The sequence below is a fragment of the Mixophyes fleayi genome, chromosome 11 (assembly GCF_038048845.1).
Source record: "Mixophyes fleayi isolate aMixFle1 chromosome 11, aMixFle1.hap1, whole genome shotgun sequence".
NCBI lineage: Eukaryota > Metazoa > Chordata > Amphibia > Anura > Limnodynastidae > Mixophyes > Mixophyes fleayi.
The window spans coordinates 20,340,644-20,361,236 of record NC_134412.1 but is presented as its reverse complement, the minus strand read 5'-3'; the positions used below and the strand labels follow the sequence as shown (position 1 = coordinate 20,361,236).

Here is a 20,593-nt window from a genome sequence, read left to right as displayed (position 1 = left end):
AGTTCTGTGCTGTTTAGTTCTGTGCTGTTTAGTTCTGTGCTGTTTAGTTCTGTGCTGTTTAGTTCTGTGCTGTGCTGTGCTGTGCTGTGCTGTGCTGTGCTGTGCTGTGCTGTGCTGTGCTGTGCTGTGCTGTGCTGTGCTGTGTTCTGCAGTATCAGTCCAGTGGTGCTGTGTGCTGTGCTCTGTCCTTCTGAGGTCAGTGGTGCTGCTGGGTCCTGTGCTGTGTCCTGTTCAGTCCAGTGGTGCTGTGTCCTGTGCTCTGTGCTTCTAAGGGCATAGTTATTTCCCCATTATTCCCAAGTTTTTAAAAAATAAAAAAAAAGTAAAAAAAAATAAAAAATTAGAAATTAAAAAAAATATATATAATTATAACCAAATGTGCAAAACCAATCCAGCAGTATAAGTCCATTGGTACTGCAATATTACCAAGTTCACACATTCTGCAGTATCAGTCCAGTGGTGCTGTGTCCTGTGCTCTGTCCTGCTGAGTTCCGTAGTGCTGCTGGGTCCTGTGCTGTGTCCTGTTCAGTCCAGTGGTGCTGTGTCCTGTGCTCTGTGCTTCTAAGGGCATAGTTATTTCCCCATTATTCCCAAGTTTTTAAAAAATAAAAAAAAAGTAAAAAAAAAAAAAAAATTTAAAAAAAAAAAAAATATATAATAATTATAACCAAATTTGCAAAAACAATACAGCAGTATAAGTCCATTGGTACTGCAATATTACCAAGTTCACACATTCTGCAGTATCTTGTGCTACATATAATGGAGACCAAAAATTTGGAGGATAAAGTAGGGAAAGATCAAGACCCACTTCCTCCTAATGCTGAAGCTGCTGCCACTAGTCATGACATAGACGATGAAATGCCATCAACGTCGTCTTCCAAGCCCGATGCCCAATCTCGTAGTACCGGGCATGTAAAATCCAAAAAGCCCAAGTTAAGAAAAAGTAGCAAAAAGAGAAACTTTAAATCATCTGAGGAGAAACGTAAAGTTGCCAATATGCCATTTACGACACGGAGTGGCAAGGAACGGCTTAGGCCCTGGCCCGTGTTCATGACTAGTGGTTCAGCTTCACCCACGGATCTTAGCCCTCCTCCTCCTCCCCCCCCCTACAAAAAATTGAAGAGAGTTATGCTGTCAGCAACAAAACAGCAAACAACTCTGCCTTCTAAAGAGAAATTATCACAAATCCCCAAGGCGAGTCCAAGGGTGTTGGTGGTTGTCAAGCCTGACCTTCCCATCACTGTACGGGAAGAGGTGGCTCGGGAGGAGGCTATTGATGATGTAGCTGGCGCTGTGGAGGAACTTGATGATGAGGATGGTGATGTGGTTATTGTAAATGAGGCACCAGGGGGGGAAACAGCTGATGTCCATGGGATGAAAAAGCCCATCGTCATGCCTGGTCAGAAGACCAAAAAATGCACCTCTTCGGTCTGGAGTTATTTTTATCCAAATCCAGACAACCAATGTATGGCCATATGTAGCTTATGTAAAGCTCAAATAAGCAGGGGTAAGGATCTTGCCCACCTAGGAACATCCTCCCTTATACGTCACCTGAATAACCTTCATAGTTCAGTGGTTAGTTCAGGAACTGGGGCTAGGACCCTCATCGGTACAGGGACACCTAAATCCCGTGGTCCAGTTGGATACACACCAGCAACACCCTCCTCGTCAACTTCCTCCACAATCTCCATCAGATTCAGTCCTGCAGCCCAAGTCAGCAGCCAGACTGAGTCCTCCTCAATACGGGATTCATCCGAGGAATCCTGCAGCGGTACGCCTACTACTGCTGCTGTTGCTGCTGTTAGTCGGTCATCTTCCCAGAGGGGAAGTCGTAAGACCGCTAAGTCTTTCACAAAACAATTGACCGTCCAACAGTGGTTTGCCATGACCACAAAATACGATAGTAGTCACCCTATTGCAAAGCGTATAACTGCGGCTGTAACTGCAATGTTGGTGTTAGACGTGCGCCCGGTGTCCGCCATCAGTGGAGTGGGATTTAGAGGGTTGATGGAGGTATTGTGTCCCCGGTACCAAATCCCCTCGAGATTCCACTTCACTAGGCAGGCGATACCAAAAATGTACAGAGAAGTACGATCAAGTGTCCTCAGTGCTCTTAAAAATGCGGTTGTACCCACTGTCCACTTAACCACGGACATGTGGACAAGTGGTTCTGGGCAAACGAAGGACTATATGACTGTGACAGCCCACTGGGTAGATGCATCCCCTTCCGCAGCAACAGCAACAGCTGCATCAGTAGCAGCATCTACAAAATTGCTGCTCATGCAAAGGCAGGCAACATTGTGCATTACAGGCTTTAATAAGAGGCACAACGCTGACAACATATTAGAGAAAATGAGGGAAATTATCTCCCAGTGGCTTACCCCACTTAGACTCTCATGGGGATTTGTGGTGTCAGACAATGCCAGTAACATTGTGCGGGCATTAAATATGGGCAATTTCCAGCACGTCCCATGTTTTGCCCACACCATTAATTTGGTGGTGCAGCATTACCTCAAGAGTGACAGGGGTGTGCAGGAGATGCTTGCGGTGGCGCGCAAAATTGCTGGACACTTTCGGCATTCAGCCAGTGCCTACCGCAGACTAGAGGCACATCAAAAAAGCATGAACCTGCCCTGCCATCACCTCAAACAAGAGGTTGTGACGCGCTGGAACTCCACCCTCTATATGCTGCAGAGGATGGAGGAGCAGCAAAAGGCCATTCAGGCCTACACAGCCACCTACGACATAGGCAAAGGAGTGGGGATGCGCCTCAGTCAAGCGCAGTGGAGACTGATTTCCGTGTTGTGCAAGGTTCTGCAGCCATTTGAACTTGCCACACGAGAAGTCAGTTCCGACACTGCCAGCTTGAGTCAGGTCATTCCCCTGATCAGGCTGTTGCAGAAGCAGCTGGAGAAAGTGAGGGAGGAGCTGGTAAGCCATTGCGATTACACCAAGCATGTAGCTCTTGTGGATGTAGCCCTTCGTACGCTTTGCCAGGATCCGAGGGTGGTCACTCTTTTAAAGTCAGAGGAATACATTCTGGCCACCGTGCTCGATCCTCGGTTTAAAGCGTATGTTGTGTCTCTGTTTCCGGCGGACACAAGTCTACAGCGGTGCAAAGACCTGCTGGTCAGGAGATTGTCCTCTGAAGAGGACCGTGACATGCCAACAGCTCCACCCTCATTTTCTTCCACATCTATGGCTGCGAGGAAAAAGCTCAGTTTTCCCAAAAGAGGCACTGGCGGGGATGCTGATAACATCTGGTCCGGACTGAAGGACCTGCCAACCATTGCAGACATGTCTACTCTCGCTGCATTGGATGCTGTCACAATAGAAAAAATTGTGGATGATTACTTTGCTGACACCATCCAAGTAGACATGTCAGACAGTCCATATTGTTACTGGCAGGAAAAAAAGGCAGTTTGGAAGCCCCTGTACAAACTGGCTCTATTTTACCTGAGTTGTCCCCCCTCCAGTGTGTACTCGGAAAGAGTTTTTAGTGCAGCGGGGAACCTGGTCAGTGAGCGGCGAAGGAGGTTGCTTCCTCACAACGTTGAAAAAATGATGTTTATAAAAATGAATAATCAATTCCTCAATGAAGTACAGCACTGCCCTCCAGATACTACAGAGGGACCTGTGGTTGTGGAGTCCAGCGGGGACGAATTGATAATGTGTGATGAGGAGGAAGTACACACTGTAGGGGGAGAGGAATCAGAGGTTGAGGATGAGGACGACATCTTGCCTCAGTAGAGCCTGTTTAGTCTGTACAGGGAGAGATGAATAGCTTTTTTGGTGTGGGGGCCCAAACAAACCAATCATTTCAGCCAAAGTTGTTTGGTAGGCCCTGTTGCTGAAATGATTGGTTTGTTAAAGTGTGCATGTCCTATTTCAACAACATAAGGGTGGGTGTGAGGGCCCAAGGACAATTCCATCTTGGACCTTTTTTTTTGGCATTATATGACCAATCAACAGTCGTTTGCCATGTTCAAAAAGTAAAACCAAATTTAAAAAAATACAAGAAATTAAACCAAAAGTAAAATGCCGTGTCATAATTTAAAACAAGAGGTATTGACGTGCTCTAAAACTACTGTATTGTTGTTTATATTTTATAAACACTACACTTGAAAGCTTGAGTCTTTCAATAAAAAAGTAACTGTCCATTGCACGAATATTTGCAACAGGGACAATTTTAGGGTTAAGAAAGTCAACTAATAACACTTCGACGCTGTCTGTCTTTATAAACACTACACTTGGAAGTTGGAGGAGGTATTGTGGCCCCGGCACCAAATTTACTACCGGGGCCACTCCACTGTGCAGTCCATATTTAGGTGTATCAGATATTAAACAACGGTGACAGTTGATGCCCAATTTTTTAATTACATTGTGGCCTCGGTACCAAATTGTGTACCGGGGCCACCACACTACGCAGTCCAGATACTTGTTTGGTGGAATTCAGACCAGTTGAGGGTTTTATTATTATATTGTGTGGACCACTCTATCTATACCACACTACAACTCTATACCACTCTATTTCATACTTTAATTCTATTTCATACTTTAATTCTATTTCATACTTTAATTCTATTTCATACTTTAATTCTATTACTAATTAATTACCATAAAGAGGAACAAAATAAACCAATTTTACCAAAAGTATAATATGACTTAGACTTACAAACACTACACTTGAAAGATCGTGCCTTTAAATGAAAAAGTCAGTCTTCATTGCACGACTATGTGCAACAGGGACAGTTTTTTGGGTTTACAAAGTCAAACAATAACACTTTGACCCTGTCTGTCTGGGATCTCAATGACGAATTGTCTGTACCATGTTTGGAGGAGGTATTGTGGCCCCGGTATCAAATTGGGTACCGGGGCCACCCCACTATGCAGTCCAGATACTTGTTTGGTGGAATTCAGACACGTGGAGGGTTTTTTAATTATATTGTGGCCTCGGTACCAAATTGTGTACCGGGGCCACCACACTACGCAGTCAAGATAGATAGATGCGTATTGCGTATCATAGATAAAGTACATTCAGTGGTGTGGGGCAAATTGAAAAATATTCAAAATGCACTGACATTATCAAAAACAAGAGGTTGTCACACGCTAAAACTCCAACATGTATATGATGGAGAGGATGGAGGAGCAGCCGTATGTGTAGTGTAATGCAGATCTGTTGAAGGTTTTTTATATATTTTATTGTGGTGCCCAGTGCCCACTCCTCTACGCCGTCCAGGTACAATTATTGGTGCGAATCATAAAAGTTCAGGGTTTTTAAGATATTGTGGTGACCCACTCCTCTACGCAGTCCAGGTACAATTATTGGTGCGAATCATAAAAGTTCAGGGTTTTTAAGATATTGTGGTGACCCACTCCTCTACGCAGTCCAGGTACAATTATTGGTGCGAATCATAAAAGTTCAGGGTTTTTAAGATATTGTGGTGACCCACTCCTCTACGCAGTCCAGGTACAATTATTGGTGCGAATCATAAAAGTTCAGGGTTTTTAAGATATTGTGGTGACCCACTCCTCTACGCAGTCCAGGTACAATTATTGGTGCGAATCATAAAAGTTCAGGGATTTTAAGATATTGTGGTGACCCACTCCTCTACGCAGTCCAGGTACAATTATTGGTGCGAATCATAAAAGTTCAGGGTTTTTAATATATTGTGGTGACCCACTCCTCTACGCAGTCCAGGTACAATTATTGGTGCGATTCATAAAAGTTCAGGGTTTTTAAGATATTGTGGTGACCCACTCCTCTACGCAGTCCAGGTACAATTATTGGTGCGAATCATAAAAGTTCAGGGTTTTTAAGATATTGTGGTGACCCACTCCTCTACGCAGTCCAGGTACAATTATTGGTGCGAATCATAAAAGTTCAGGGATTTTAAGATATTGTGGTGACCCACTCCTCTACGCAGTCCAGGTACAATTATTGGTGCGAATCATAAAAGTTCAGGGATTTTAAGATATTGTGGTGACCCACTCCTCTACGCAGTCCAGGTACAATTATTGGTGCGAATCATAAAAGTTCAGGGTTTTTAATATATTGTGGTGACCCACTCCTCTACGCAGTCCAGGTACAATTATTGGTGCGATTCATAAAAGTTCAGGGTTTTTAATTTATATTGTGGTGACCCACTCCTCTACGCAGTCCAGGTACAATTATTGGTGCGAATCATAAAAGTTCAGGGTTTTTAATATATTGTGGTGACCCACTCCTCTACGCAGTCCAGGTACAATTATTGGTGCGAATCATAAAAGTTCAGGGATTTTAAGATATTGTGGTGACCCACTCCTCTACGCAGTCCAGGTACAATTATTGGTGCGAATCATAAAAGTTCAGGGATTTTAAGATATTGTGGTGACCCACTCCTCTACGCAGTCCAGGTACATTTATTGGTGCGAATCATAAAAGTTCAGGGTTTTTAATATATATTGTGGTGACCCACTCCTCTACGCAGTCCAGGTACATTTATTGGTGCGAATCATAAAAGTTCAGGGTTTTTAATATATATTGTGGTGACCCACTCCTCTACGCAGTCCAGAAAGATACCTTGTTGCAACGTTTTGGACTAATAACTATATTGTGAGGTGTTCAGAATACACTGTAAATTAGTGGAAATGCTTGTTATTGAATGTTATTGAGGTTAATAATAGCCTAGGAGTGAAAATAAGCCCAAAAACTTGATTTTTAAACTTTTTATGTTTTTTTCAAAAAAAATCCGAATCCAATACCTTAAATCCGAACCGAGACCTTTCGTCAAGTGTTTTGCGAGACAAATCCGAACCTCAAAAATAACGAAAATCCGGATCCAAAACACAAAACACGAGACCTCAAAAGTCGCCGGTGCACATCCCTAGAAATAAGCCACCACCCTGAGCCACTGATGCCAATCCCAAATCTGACAAATTTATGCCCAGATCCATGCATTGCACTGCAAAAACAAATCCTGGTATTGGTATGTAGGGATAGCAATGTTTGTATAGTAGGACAAAAGTATTTGGCCACACCTGTTAATTATTAAATTGATGTGTTTCAATCAGACCCATGGCCAGAGGTGTATAAAATCAAGCACCTAGCTATGCAGTCTCCAGTAGCAAACATTTGTGATATAAAATGGGTCGTTCTGAAGAGATCAGTGACTTCAAGCGTAGTACTGTACCTACCAAGCCCCTCACTGGCTCCCCTTCCCCTACAGAATCCTTTTCAAGCTCCTCACTCTGACTTACAAGGCCCTCGCCAACTCCACTGCTCCCTACATCTCTAACCTTATCTCTATTCACACTCCCTCCCGCCACTGCGATCGTCCAACGATCATCGCCTCTCTTCCCCTCTGATTACCTCCTCTCACGAACGTATCCAAGACTTCTCCCGCGCCGCTCCCCTCCATTGGAACAAGCTCCATCTATGTGTCTCTGTCTTCCCCTCCCTTTAGATTGTTCGCTCCTTTGAGCAGGGCTCTCCTACCTCCTGTTTCCATCACTTTTAACTGCGCTCTCCAGCTTCTCAGCTCACCTCCTCTCAGTCCCTCTGCCCTCTGTCTCCTCTCGCTTCTCTCCGGTCCCCTCAGTGACTCTCAACCTGTCATCCGTGCCCACCCTCTTGGGCCATAGTTTCCTGCCTATACTCACTTTTCCCCTCCCTCCCTCTCTTTCATGCTGTGACTGAGCCCCCAGAGTTATAGTGCTTACTGTTACTTGTACTGTGCTGTTTCACCTTGTACTGTGCCATTGTTTGTCCTTGTACGGCGCTACGGATACTTTGTGGCGCCCTATAAATAAAAATTAATAATAATACGATATGAGGACTCCTTTGCAATAAGCCTGTGCATGAAATTTCATCCCTGCTGGATATTCCACGGTCAACTGGAAGTGATATTATTAGAAATTGGAAGCGTTTAGGAACAGTAACTCAGCCACGAAGCGGAAGACCACGTAAAATCAAAGAGCGGGGTCAACGACTGCTAAGGCGCATGGTGCGTAAAAGTCAGCAAGCCTCTGCTGATTCAATAGCTGAAGAGTTCCGAGCTTCCACTGGCATTAATGTAAGCACAAAAACTGTGCGGCAAGAGCTTAATGGAATGGGTTTCCATGGCCGAGCAGCTGCATGCAAGCCTCACATCACTAAGACCAATGCCAAGCGTTGGATGGAGTGGTGTAAAACTCACCGACACTGGACTGTGGAGCAGTGGAAACGTGTTCTGTGGAGTGACGAAACACGCTTCTCTGTTTGGCAGTCAGATAAGTGAGTCTGGGTTTGGCGGATACTGGGAGAATGTTACCTGCCTGACTGCTTTATGCCAACTGTAATGTTTAGTGGAGGAGGGATAATGGTAGGGGGCTGTTTGAATTTGGGCTAGGCCCCTTATCTCCAGTGAAAGGCAATCTTAATGCTTCAGCATACCAAGTCATTTTGGACAATGCTATGTTTCCAGCTTTGTGGCAACAGTTTGGAGAAGACCCTTTTCTATTCCAACATGACTGTAGTCCTTGCTTTGTGCACTGGGACACAAAGACATGGTTTGAGTATGGTGTGGAACAACTTGACTGGTCCGCACAGAGCCCTGACCTCATCCCCATTGAACACCTTTGGGATGAACTGGAATGGAGATTGCGAGCCAGGTCTTCTCCTCCAACATCAGTGTCTGACCTCATAAATGCTCTACAGAATGAATAGGCACAAATTCCCACAGAAACACTCCAACATCTTGTGGAGCCTTCCAAGAAGAGTGGAAGCTGTTATCACTGCAAAAGGGGAAACCACTCCATATTAAAGTGTATGTATTTGAATACAATGTCATTACAGTCCCTGTTGGTGTAATGGTCAAGCGTCCGAATACTTTTGTCTATATAGTGCATATATGATATATCAATCATTTGTACAGTTCATTTATCTATTGAAATACAGTGGTTATATGGTCACAATTGTTTTCAATTGATCATCATACAAAGATGACTATTATGGTCTTCAGTTGTGACTCTTCTCTGCAAGCAGTGGTCTTAGAAAACAAATGCAATTCACACTATCCTGTAAAATGTTTAATTAAAATATATGATGCATTTAAAGTGGATGTTTCTTACAATCAGAGGGAGTAATTCAGTGGGTTGAGCGGCACAAGCTGGCACTATCCCCATGAGCTACAAGTCCAAAATGGTTTGTTCACCTCTACACCCTAACATATTAATGCCAACACACACACACATAGCACAACTAGCTAATCAGCCAATGATATCCAATAAGCAAAAGAAGAATGGGAGAACTGTACTAGTTTCATGAGTGATTGTGATAGTTTCCGGGTCTTATTCCCTTAAAATGTACCTTTCACCTACACACAGTGGATAGACCCATGTGGCGGGGACAATATTAATGAGAATATAGCCAGTGAATTCACTAGGAACGACAAGCAACTGTTTCAAATTGTGTAATATAAAGAATAATGTACTCCCTTCTGTAAAATATCTCGTTAGATGTATGAACTTTGTTTAGAGGTGCATTTGATACTCTAATCTTCCAGCAGTTTGTGCTATGGACCCTAGGCTAGTTGCCTTCCATGCCAGGCTAATGTGCGGTAGGTAAAAACAAACTCATCCCTAATTTAAAATCCGGCTTCTGCCCCCCACCACCACCCCCAATGTTTATGTTCCTGGTTTTCGAAACTCCACTTAACTTTGCTTTTTCAATGCGTCTCCTTATTTTGTCTTCATTAAAATCTGAACTGTGTAGCAGAATGGAAGCATGAACAAACGTTACTGAGAGAGTATCATGAGGAAGATTGCGGCACTTGTGGGTATTGGCACTGCTACACTAGGAGGCGCGGAGTCTAACACGCCGCTGGTCTTCCCCAGGTACCCCTGCAAGGAAGTTTGGACTTCGCGGCGAACGACGTGCAGGTTGCGGCCCTCCCGGGGAGCTACCTGCGAGATGGCGGGGGTAATCGTGCTCGTACAGGCTGAAGTCAGGAACCGTGCGGGCAGTTAAGGTACAAAATCAGGAAGAAGAGGATAGTCAACAGGCCAAAGGTCAAACCGGAGAGAATAATGCAAGACCAAAGGAGAATCCAAAAGCAAGGTCAGGGAGAGCCGGGTCGGTACACTGGAATCAATGGACAGAGGGCGGCGGTCAGGCGCGCTGACCGCCGACAGGAAGTCGCACAGCGCTTCCTTTTACCATGGCACCGTGGCAACCCATGGAAGCAGCGTCTCCGTTGCCTAGCAACGTAGCGCTCCGTGAGAGAAAGACGTCCGTCCCCGGCCAGGCACGGGGACGGCGTCTGACAGGATGTGAAGGCGAAGATGTTGCACCCCCAAAAGCCTCGCACCCTAGGCTCTTGCCTAGTCAGCCTATTGGATAATCAGGCCTTGTAGTTGGGGGACCCTGCCTCTTCCATTACCTAACTCTCAATCTGTGCATTCCTGAAATTATGATACTGCCCCTATTACACGCTGCCCTCTGCTCACTGACATAATCATACAAGTGGACCAGTCATTGCCTCAACCACGATCGACTTACTCATCTCCTGAAACACTCCATGCTGCTGTGAGAATTCCGATGATTTGATTGGTCATGCTGTGAATGTTCCGTTGATATGATTGGGTAATACTCTGGGGACACAACGGACAAACAGGAGAGGACAATTTAATACAACAAGCTGCTGTAGCCCTAGTCAAACACATCTTAAAAATCATACCTCCAAATTCTTCATACTGGTATAAAAGCACTCAGTCTATGTACTAGTCTGAGCTTGCAAAACTCCTTAGTGGCTTATAACATCTGTATATAATACAGGAAAATATTATATAAGATAATACTGTACAATTACAGTAGTTGAAATTGTATTTTCCAGGTTTATTTTTTTTTTTTACAGTGAAACCTTCTAAAAATGAATTTTGTTCCAAGCGTATATGAATAAAACAAGTAATGAGCATTCTGTGGGCATTAAATATCCTGCAAAATTGTTTTGTTCTTTGCGTCTGACCATAATCCTCAAAGTGCATTTTTAATTTATTTTTGCTGTTGTTTAGGCTTCCCACTCTCCATTCCCCAGACAAGAGCAGGTTAGATAATTTGCACGATTATGCACATAATCATCTGCGTCTTCGGTCAGCGTGAGTTTGATGAATCAGCTGGATTATAGAATTATTGCCACAATTACATGTACATTAGCAATACAATATACAGTAAGCATTGAGCAACATATATTAATATGTGCATTTATGCTGTGACAAATGTGAGCAGGGATCATGGAAAGAACCAATTTTGAAACCTATTTACCCCACAAATACATATTAGACTTATGTCGTATTTGGTGGCAATAGTATATTATCATAATATTATTGTTACTTTTCTTCTTCATAGTCCACAGTGCTAAGCATAAGGCGATACAAAATTAGGTCCATGATATTCTTACATAAACAGAGAATTTAGTTGAAAAATGTATAAGGCACATTGTAAGGCGTTTCATGACTTATCAAAGGCGTGGGGCTGCAGGCTAGGTTCTTTTTAGCAAATGTTCTGCACAAAAATCCTACTTAGTGCCAGCACACGCAGGCATACACGCATTGAAACTTACACATAACGATAGAGATATGCACTGTTAAAACATTTTCACTCACATCACCAGCTATTCATAGCGCGCCACTAATTCCGCAGCGCTGTACAAAGAACTCGCTCACATCAGTCCCTGCCCCATTGGAGCTTAGTCTAAATTTATTAACATACAGACACAGACCAAGAGACTAAGGTCAATTTAATAGCAACCCACTAGTATGTTTTTGGAATGTGGGAGGAAACCAGAGCACCCGGAGGAAAGCCACGCAAACACAGGGAGAACATACAAACTCCGCACAGATAAGGCCATGGTCAGGAATCAAACCTATGACCTCAGTGCTGTGAGGCAGAAGTGCTAACCACTGAGCCACCGTGCTGTCCACCACTGTCCTGATTTAGAAGGCACAGTACCATTTTAAGGGCTCTGTCTCGCCATCCTGCCCACAGACATCTTTGTCCTGAGGTGGGAAAGTTGGGACATATGTCGGTACTTTTGCGCGCCATCGCAATTGAAAACGAGGCAAAACGTCATTGTTACGTCGTCGGATTTCGGATCTCGCGAGCTTTGGATTCTAGAAGTACCATCCTCCAACGCGAACCAGCGCCATTTCACAGAGGGACACAGAAGGGGTAGCACAGTTCTTGGCAGTCTCTAGTGCAGTTGGGCAGCGTCATAGGTAGAAAAGAAAGAGGAGGGGTAGCAGTGTTCTTCAAAGTCTCCAGTGACATTCAGGAGAGCTACATTGCTCCATTACTAATTGTCATTGCTGAAGTAGAAATAATAGGGCTGGCAGTGTTGTTCTTAATCTGCAGTCACATTTTACCGTTATCAAAATGGATTCACAGCAGTACACAGAAGACCAGGAGCACCAAGCAGCTGCCGGCACCAGTCATGATGATAGTAATCCCTCTACGTCATCTGCTAAAGCCTATATTAAAGTGCATAGTGTTTTTAAGTCAGGGAAACAAAAATGTAAAAAACACCCTTTACTTGGTCAAGAAAAAAAGAGCTGTAATCCAGGCAAAGTTATCTGCAGAAAAAATAAAATTGCCAACATGCCATTCTACACACGCAGTGGCAAGGAAAGAATGAGGCATTTGCCTTTCTCTATGAGTGCTAGTTCTGCAACTGTCATTGAGGCATCTTCTTGTAAGGTCACTCATGACCAAGCAAGACCTTGTCATTCGGACTCCAAAAGTGGTGTCCAAATACTTTTACGTGTAAAAGCCGAGCTGGAAGAAAACAGTAAGGCATTAGAGGAAATGTATGTTCAGATTCAGAAATGACACAAATCCCTGAGGAGAGTCTATCCATGAGTGCTATGTGTAATTCTGAACTTTCTGACGGTGTACCCATAAAGAAGGCCCATTTCAGCATTTTTGCAGCTGTGTGCCTGAACAGCCCAAGTGTAGCCGGGGATACACAAATGGAGGATGCACTTTGGAATTGCAACAGGATGAAGGGGATATTTGTGTAGCTGACGAGGGTGCTAATGAGGATGTTGATGAGGATGATGTTTGTGTAAGTCCTACCCCAGTGGAACAGTTCTTGCACGTGATAAGAAGCCATTGTCATGCCTGGGCAGAAGACCAAAAAATCCACCTCTTATATGTGGAATTATTTTTACCCAAATCCTGACAACAGTTGTCTAGCCATTTGTAGCGTATTTAAAGCCACAGTAATGTAAGCATGGATGTCTAAATAGACATGTATACTGTATGTATTACCTTCCACTTTGCTGCTGTTTCATCAGTATTGCATAAAGTGTTTGTAATCTGCACTTTACGTCAAAGGTAACTAACTATATTATAATTTTTTGTGAATTGGGGCTGATTCAAAGCTCAGTGATGAACTTGCTTTTTGCTGTGAATTACAATGGTTCTTTTTAGTGCATTGTCTGGCACCCTGGATTGGTCTGGGTCTGATTAAAGCATGCATCCCGGGGGGGGGATCAGCGATCTTCGTCATGTATTAGCTGTAGAATTACCACAGTTATCCAAGGAACAGGTGGAGCGATCAAATGAACCATAACTGATTTCATGATCCAAGAACAATTCCATCTTGCACCACTTTTCCTTTCTGCCACTGCTGTGTGCCAATGTGTCCTAGATGTGCTAGGAACTGCCGTGTGTTTGTGTCATTGCTCTGTCGCTTACCATCCAGCCAGGTCGCTGCAGTATTTGTTTGAAAATGTATGAAACTAATATTGTGCCTGTGAGATGGTCAAAATTGACTGCAAATGACTTGAAATTAGTGTTATTGAGGTTAATAATAATGTAGGGGGGGAAGCAAAATTATGTGATATTAGCAAACAAATAGGGATTTTAGAAAAAAATAGGGATCCAAAACTAAAACACGCAAGACCGAAGCAGGAAGGTAATCCAGATCCAAAACCAGAACAGGGGGTCGGTGAACATCTCTTATCCATACTTGCCAACTCTCCCGGAACGTCCGGGAGACTCCCGCATTTTGCGTGAGACTCCCGAGAGTGTGGCAATCTCCCTGATCTGCCCAGAAGTGGGCACAATACGGTTCAAACGCGTTTGGCCCCGCGCCCACTGTAAAATGACGCGATTTGCGTCCTTCCGTAACGGGGGCAGGGCTAAAATGACGCTATTTTCGGGGGCCCGCCCCCTACACGCCTACCTCCTACTAGCAGCTCCCAGAAAAAAAAAATGAAATGTTGGCAAGTATGCTCTAATCTTGAGAGATCGGTTATAACCGCACAACATTTTTTGAGATCCCTGAAAAGTAAAATAAAATATCTGTAGACCTAATGGTTTGAAATAGAGACCTGTCTGGCTGTCATCACCTCACTCCTATCTGGCCACAAAGGAGATTTTATCTAGTGTCTGACACTGTAATGAGGGCAGAGTAGGGATGGAACAAGTCACAGTGATGGCTGACAGGGCAGAGAGCAGAGGAAGGGAGGGCGAGATAACGAGCAAGGCAGGGAATGGAAAAACAGAGATATTTATATTTATTTACAATATAGGACACTGCACAGTATAACTGCAATATCTACCCGCACTTAATGTCAGAAAGAGTCTACTTCTTTAGGAGTCACACTCTGCTACCATTGGTCCACATATCAGTCACTGTTGCCATCGTCCCTTTAAACTAAACAGCTTTTGTGACCCATTATGGTTAAGCAGTATATAAATAAAAATGTTACACTGTTCAAATCAGTATAAGTGACATGTGATGGTAGTTATCGGGTGCAAGGGACACCCTGATGTGGCTGAGTGAGTCCCTGCACAATTGCACTTTGTCGTAATCCATTATCACTTGAAGCCCTGATCCAGAAGCCGGGACCTGGTTTCTCCAGAATCAGACAGATAACTACTCCCTCCTCATCAACAGAGTTCAGAGCCTGTATTACATTACAGGAGCCCTAACATCTAGCCAGGCCGATAAGACATCAGCAGATTCACCTGCAATGTTATCTGACATCTTATAAGACGTGCCCTATTGTTTCCTAGCAATGCCCACGGCTAAACGCCAAACACTCAGCTCTCCCAGAGAAGGATGGAGAAGGAATAAGTCAGTGTGGAAAAGAGACTTGACAAGGAATCTCACCCTAAATCTCAGACGTCCCCATTTATGAATGTGTGTAACATGTTCCAGTAAAAGGGATGAGACCAGGGGATAAATTTATCAAACTGCGGGTTTGAAAAAATGGAGATGTTGCCTATAGCAACCAATCAGATTCTAGCTGTTATTATGTAGTGTTCTAAATAAATGATAACTAGAATCTGATTGGTTGCTATAGGCAACATCTCCACTTTTTCAAACCCACAGTGTGATAAATTTACCCCCAGATCGCTGCTAGCTCGGTGTTGCTAAAAAAGAGTTTAAAAAACGGCTCTGCACCCTGTCTACATAGCAAGTAACACTCTAAAAATGCATTTTCTCAACTGCTTTATCTTATTTTAGTCTTGCCCTCTATGTTGCAATCTAGTTTTTTACTTCTCATTACTGGGCCCACCAGTTGACCTGATGTGTGCTTAGTACAGTGATGGCTAACTTGTGACACTCCAGGTGTTGTGAAGCTACAAGCCCCAGCATGCTTTGCCAGTATATAACTAGCTGATAGCTGGCAAAGCATGCTGGGGCTTGTAGTTTCACAACACCTGGAGTGTCATGTTAGCCATCACTGGCTTAGTAAGATACACTCTCCCTCCACTCGACTCCTCCTGCACAAACGTGTGATCCTCCGCAAATGCCGCCATTCCAGCAAGCCGTGTGTTTTGGTGGAAATCTAAGCTCCGCTGTCTAAAGGGTGCACAGTTCCACCAAAGAGGATTTTGCTCTGTGCCTCCATCATTTTTGCACTTGTTAAATGAGGCTGAGATCTTCGTTACATGGTATGGTCTCATTGGTTATGGGTAAATCTCTTACTCTTTGTTTTTATACATCAAGGTGTCAGTGTCGGTAACTGCTAGAGATGCTCCCTGACCCCTGTGTTTTGGTTTGGCTTTGGTTTTGGATCTGGATTAGCTTCATGTTTTGGTTTTGGAAAACCGCCCTCGTGTGTTTTGGTTTTTTATATTTAGAAAAAATCTTAAAATCCTAAAATCACATAATTTTGCTCTTTTTTTTGATCCTACATTATTATTAACCTCAATAACACTAATTTCAAGTCATTTGCAGTCAATTTTGACCACCTCACAGGTCACAATATTATTTTCATACACTATCGGACAATACTGCAGCGACCTGGCTGGATGGTAAGCGACAGAGCAATGACACAAACACACGGCAGTTCCTAGCACATTTAGAACACATTGGCACACAGCAGTGGCAGAAAAGATAAATGGGGGTCCGCCCTCCCTCCCACCCCCCATTATGTTGGTTCTTAAAAAGGATTCCAAAACTCGCGAGATCCAAGATCCGACGACGTAACAATGACGTTTTGCCTCGTTCCGAGGGTGCGTGACAGTACCGAGCCGGCTCGGCTCTGTACTCGGATCCGCTAAGTTCGGGTATGTTCGGTTCTCAAGGAACCAAGCCTGAGCATCTCTAGTAATTGCCCACGTAGCCCCACCAGCGACATAATTCATTGGATTTCACCGGCAGTACCTTCTGCACACATAGCATGAGCGGAAGCCTGGTCAACCAACATTCCAGTGGTACATGAAATGTTTGTTCTGTTAGCGCCACCTCAGGATGGCGACAGCGGAGGAAAATGAATGACAAAAACACTTTATTATTTAAATAGAGCATGTTTTTTCAATGGTGAATATTTTTATTTTTTTAAATAACTTAAATCTATTTTTAACAATTTTTTTTTATTATTTTTTTTCTTGCCAAGTGGAACTGACGTCTGGGCTATCCGTTCCACTGTGTATACGTGAACTGGCGATCTGAGTCACGTGATGTGCACATCCCCTCAGTCTGGCCCTACGGGCCAGCGTCTCCAAGGCCGCTCAGCATCTATTGAGTTATTGCAGCGATTATAGATTTTCTATTGGTGCCATAAGTGGTGATAAAATCCACTCTTATCGCTGTTTGTTGTTAAATCGTCCCTTTAGTATTACTTGTTTCAATGTTTTACAATTATTGCCAGCTGCTAGATTCTCCATGTTGGGGTTTTTCATTCTCATATAACAACAAGTGCATAGTAACAAGTTGCATGTATGAGATACTTGCAGGACTCTATGCCAAACGAAAGTACATTAAAAGAGCACATGCATTTTTGATGTGCATTCATGCGTTCAGCAGTACTCCGGTGGATTCTATGGAGTCCCGATGAGCGCATGAAAAGCACATCAAAAATTCAGGACTCCATTCATCGAATTGGATGGAGTTGAGTCTTGCTCAACACATGTGCTGTTCAAACGTGGAACCACACTGACCTGAAAAAGAATACGATTGAAGTGGACACTCTCCTGTAATGTGTCTGAAAAGGACACTGTATCAGTCATTTACCTGCGCTACATTTCTTATTTGTTTAATCCTAATATATTATAGAATCTGATTTTAGGAGCACGGGTTTAAAACCACAGTGCTGCTTCTATTTAGACAGATGTGATATTGCTACTGATGGCTTCACACCATGAAACATCATCTTGACAGCTAGGGTAGAAAGCTCCCAGCTGTGAGCATGTAGATAACTTATATAACTGAAGTGTAACAGCTGAGACCAGCATTCAGCAAGCCAATCACATAAACGTACCATCGATTTTGTATACTGCAGTACTATATTGATTCCAGACAAAAAGCCCGCATTTTACCACGCTGTATTATAGGGAATCATGCTAAACCATACACTAAGGGACATTTAATGCACTATTTTTATTAACTGTTATATTGCTTGTCGAATCTGCGTGTCCCTCAGGCGGTAATAGGCGTCTGTAGGTGGGTCATAGTATAAGGTGCCTATATATATATATATATTCCCCCTTAACTAACTTTCAATCGCCTTGTTCTCCGAGTTTGATCTCCTTCTCTTCTTCGCCACTGTCGCTGTTCTGCGCTCCTCCGTGCTGTGCTCGTAGTCAATGTCGGGCATGATGGCGTCATCACACCCGACATTCACTGCGAGCGCAGCATGGAAGAGGGGACCAGGGAGGAGCTGGATCGCCACCTGACCTGAACAAGTCTTGGCTGGGCCCCATTGCCCGCTGGGCCCCTGGGCACTTGCCCATCATGCCCAGTCAGAAAGACGGCCCTGGACACAGCTAGGCTGAGGGAAAAGCCATGTGGCACATTTATTAAAACCGTGCATAGGGTGAAGTCCGAGTAATGACCCCACCACCTTCCTACCTCCCATCACAATGGTGGTAATTGTGGGAGTGGCAAAGACTAGCACTGGCCATGTGACACAGTCCAAATAATGACCCTGCCTCCTTCCTTCCTCCATACACAATGGTGGGGATGAAGGGAGTGGCAATGACTAGCATTTTGCACCAGCTAAGCCACTGAAATGGAGCACAGCCAGTGGATATAATTTGTTTTCCTTTTTATGATAGCTGTACTTTAATACTTTTCATTATAAAACAATTGTATGTTGGACAAATCAGAGTAAAAATACAGGAAGCACAGTTAATTCCCTTTGACTCGAGGTAGCAGAGGGTTCCAAACCTTAATAAACATTTTCCACTTCCAATTTTATAAAACCTATCTACAACAGTTATCCGTTTTTCTGTTGTATCAATATATTTCCAAATTGAAAGCAATAGCAGTATCAGAGGGGGGAGAGGTTGAATGACTGTGATAAACCTGACCAGTCCCAGAATCAATTTTTTTTTTGCATAGTACAGTATTGTAGCATATTTGCAAATTATCTCAAATATTCAGGCACAATTCCGGGTTTTAACTATTGGTCCTTGGAAATACATGTTCCTAGTGGAGATTATAACTATGTCCAGTGATCACGTCACGTTGGGGGTTGTCATACGTCAAGGTCTCATCATCACCACCACGTCTATTCAGTAACAGTGTCTCTGGAAATTATAATGAAACATTGGCAGCTGTGTCATAGCGTGGGACGGTGATAGGTTTTTGGTGACCTCTATTATTTTGGCTTATTGGCAGATGACAAATTGGCACCTCTTTACTGTCTATAAATTTACTAACGGTTGGATAAATACTTTTCAGAGGCATGTCAGGCCAGAAAAGATAAGTTACCAAGCTTAAAAAATGGAGCCCCGCAAAGCTTCTTAAATTTTGTATCGCCAGGCTTTTGTTTATACGGAGAAACTCTTGGCTTAGCGGTTCACGATGGTGGTATCTGCTAAATTTTACATCTTTTAATGCAATGAGCTATTCTGTACAATCTGCTTACTCCTTGTACTGGGTCCACATACAAACACAAGATTCTGTTTTGTAGGATGAGCTATTTCATGGAGATTCAAGAGATAGGTAGATGTTATTTTAACACATGCTTGGTCATGTCGGACAGAGAGCCTGGCCTAAACCAAGCCTGGCCTACATGTGACTATCCGGATGTTGTAAAACTACAAGCCCCAGCAGGCTTTGACAGTAGATAGCCAGGTGATAGCTGGCAGGGCATGCTGGGACTTGTAGTTTCACAAATAACTGGAGATCCGCAGCTTGGCCAGACCTGGCCTACACCTTCATTGAGACGTCTTTTGTATGAGTACAAATTATCGGCACACAATTCTTCCAAAACAATAAAAATATTTAAATGTAGGATAATGACACCTTGACGTTCCAAATGTCCCTCGCTTTCATGGTTAATTTAAGGAGGGTTCACCATGCAATATTTAGGGGGTGGGGAATGAAAAGTTGAAATAAAAAAAAAAGGCGGTTCCTATAGGGTTATCAGACAGGACTTTAACCTTTCCACTATTTCCCTGTAGTCCAACAATCTCGCAAAAGTTGCGCCAATAATTTTTACAGGGACAGTTCCCAAAAGCAGATTTTTTTTTTTACGGTGTGATGCCCATAGCTTAATCTTTCCAGTGCATCATAGGAAGCTATAAATAAGAACTGGTTAATATGGCAGAAATAAACGGCGTAATAAACTGTCTGCCCACAGATGCTAGCTTGGTACTGTGCCCATTTCTCCCGGCGCTGGGATTTATAGGTCCCCGGCATCTTCCATTACACGTACATGGCAGGATGCCTATTGGTGCCGATTCCATCCCTCTTACGGCGGATCAGAAAGATCTTGCTCACCTCAGGCTGCCACCATTGGCCCAGAAACAAGAGCGATTTTTCACTTAGCAGAATGTTTCTGTTGTAGCAGCAGAGAAGAACTCGTCAGCTCCTGTACTATCACCAAGTTTCTAATTTAAACATCCTGCTATTAAAAATTCATCTCATCTGAGAGCTGTACCGCATCCATGAATTGAAAACTGTGTCAAATCACAGAGAACATTTCTAGACATTAAAGCAACATCTCCACCTTCTCCGTGCTCTATAAAATCACAGTTGTGGTACACACACACCTAGCGCGACCCTTTCACATCTAGTTCCTTAGATAGATTTTGATTTCTTCAGTAGATTCATTAGCACTTGTATGACCAGCACTTGAAACCAAAACTGCAAGCCTTGCAGATCCTGAA

General features: G+C 43.5%; 1 protein-coding gene across 1 annotated transcript in view; it reads left to right on the top strand.

The window, feature by feature from the left end:
* The window catches only part of SHANK1 (SH3 and multiple ankyrin repeat domains 1), a 394,846-nt gene that overhangs the window by 71,455 nt on the left and 302,798 nt on the right, over positions 1-20,593 (top strand). The window lies entirely within an intron of this gene.